The following is a 2,807-nucleotide window of genomic DNA, read 5'->3' on the forward strand; positions in this document are numbered from 1 at the left end:
AACAATGTAAAGTGTGGAGAAAAATCGTGCATGGTGTTGGAGCGAAGCAGTAGTGCTCAAGAGCAAAATGCATGGATGGATCTACAATTGAAATGACTATGTGGTAGCTTGCATGAAAGCATAAGACTGTGTTTTTGGTGGTTGGTACAGCCCACACCCCCAATCTCTAGATAGAGATGGCAGCGAGTGCACTATCAACTTTTTTTGGAGCTCTAACGAATTACAATCCTCCTACTCTAATCTAAGCAACTGAAAGCACTTGAACTGTAAACTAATCCTACTCAATCACATACAAGAAATCAAATCAGGAGACTGTAAATTCTAAATGCATGCCAAAACAGAGGAAATAAAGTGCTGCAAGGAAACAAGTAACAATACAAAGAAGAGGAGGTCTATTGCTCTCAGGTTGGGCCCTAACCTGAGAGCTATAGCTCCCTTAGAAACTCAGAATTGGATCAAAAGCTGCCTGTCTTTATTGCATAATCATGAGTCTAATGAGATGCCAAAACTGGTTTACAAAGAGCAAAAAACCCGAGCTGTAGCTCGTGCTTAGAAATTGCAACAGTAGTTCAAAAGTTCAAAAAGATCCTATCAAAGGCTACGGCCTTAATATTTATACAAGATGAGGATCAAGCTGGCTTCCTCAATTAATGGAGCTCGGCCGTCCAACTAAGAGTTAAACTGCTGTAAACCGCTGTTCCTGTAGAACCTGTTGGCTGCCTTTAAGCTCGGTGGGGAGAGCTGTTGGAGCTCGGAGTTAGGGTGGAGATCACGAGGGAGGTTATTTAAGGCTGTAGACAACCTCCCTATAAACCTGCAATGCCACCTTTGCTGTCTCCTTCTGCGTGGTCTTTGCTCCCTTTAATGCCAAAAAACTTGAAATCATCATGTATTAGCCACATAGATATAATGCCTGCCCTTCTTCCTACAAATAACACGAATATACCAAGAAATGAATGCATAAGTGATAAAAGATGAAGGGTTGAGCAAGGTAAGTAGGCCAAATGAGCCCAATTTGTTACCAAAAATTGGGGCTCATCATCACCCCCCAGCTAAAATATTTGCTCATCCTTGAGCAACTTAGTCCAAATCTTCATCCTTCATTGCTTTTACTGCTTCCCTTACATCCCAAGCCTCTGTGGTAGTGTCCTCCTTGCTGATATGAAACCCAACTTTCCTGTTCACCTCTTCCCATTGTTCACTGTCATCCTCCTCTTTGTTGCCTTCAGTCAATCCTAGCAGCAGTGGTGGGCTGAGTTTAAGGCCAATCCAGCTGGCCTGGAGGCTTTGCATGGATTTCTTGTAAAGGTCTACCCTTACCAAAGCTTCCCTCATCCGAGTTGGGGTATGGTACTCTCGGATTTTCAAACTGTGTGCCAAGGTATTCCATCTGCGTGTGCATGCTTGGGCAGCATTTTCTCCTAACAGTCTTTCCATGTCTTCAAAATGAGCTATGGCTTGGGCCTGTTGGTCCATAAATCTCAAGGAAGTTGTGGGATCAGTAGACAACTGTTGGTGTGCTGAGATGAGTGCAACCGGATCCTCTGGTTCTGCTCGAATGAACAATGGCTCGTTCAATTCTCGGTTCATGACCGATTTTGCTTCAGCTGCTCTTTGATCCTCATGGTTCAACCATGAAGCGAACGCCATCAATTGCATATCACCCAAGGCAGTATTGGGATCCCAGGAGACTTCATTAGGCAAAGCCAAATTGTGGAGGTAGAACTCTGCTAATTTGGCTTTATCTTCTGACGAACTAGTACTGCACAACTCAGAAAATTGCTGTGGGTTTTGGATCTGAGAAATACCTCTTTGTGCCAAGGTATTTATTTGGAACTGCAGCCATTGATCTTTCAAGTACAAACCATAGGATTTTGCAGGTTGTCTGCACTGTATTGCCTCCATGGCCCAACTGGCCATGCAGGCCAATTGTGCTTCCTTTTGCTGCAGCTGTTCTTTTAGAGCTTGCACTTCAATTTGTGCTTGCTGTTCTGCTTCCTGTAGAAGTGTCATTGGCTCCTCAAGACCGGTGGTCAGCTCCTTTTTGCCTTGTTTTTCTTCTGTGGTGTCTTTGGAGGATGTACCTGCCCCTGCCCTCAGCTCCTGTAGCTGCAATCTTAGCTTCTGGTTTTCTTCCTGTAGGTACACTCTTTGGCAATTAGCCACATGTTTAGCCATGGTGAATTCACTCCTGACCTCCTTGAGTTGCTCTTGTAAGGGACCTATGTCCGCCACACCCTTTGACTTGGCGATTTGCATCCATGTGTGGGTACGGACTCTTTCTTCCTCTAATGCAAAAAACAGGGGTACAGTAAATTTCTGCGGTATGATTTTGCCCGCCTCTAAAAAGGTGTAGTATGAACTCAGACTAGGCTGAGGGCTGGGCTCTGGTATATGTTCTTTTTCTGCCTCTTTAGGTGGCTCTATCTCACCCTCCCTTGGTGGTGATGAGGGTCCTTCTCCTTCCCTCTTCTCTGTTTCCTGTAGCCGGGCCAGAGTGTCCTGTAGAACATTTTCAGCCTCCTGTAGCCGAGCTTTTTCAGTCAACAGGTCTAACCTTTCTTGCCACGTATTTTTCTTTGGACTCCCCTTCTCATAGGTGACGGTTATCCTTGAGGGGGACTTTTCCTTGGGAGAAGCAGGGGTATCTTCAATGACAATCGGGCTGCTGGACGAAGGCTGTGGCTTGCCCGTCTTTATCCTAACACTTCTTCGAGCTTTAAAGTATAGAGGGGTCTCCCTCTTTCTCTTTTCTTTTGGCTTAGGTGGCGTGTTGAGGCCAGCTAGTACAGCTGCTGCCTCCCTTG

This window comes from Pinus tabuliformis, chromosome 4_1 (genome assembly GCF_031772625.1).
Source record: "Pinus tabuliformis cultivar Carrire ecotype Pingquan chromosome 4_1, CPIR1, whole genome shotgun sequence".
Taxonomy (NCBI): domain Eukaryota; kingdom Viridiplantae; phylum Streptophyta; class Pinopsida; order Pinales; family Pinaceae; genus Pinus; species Pinus tabuliformis.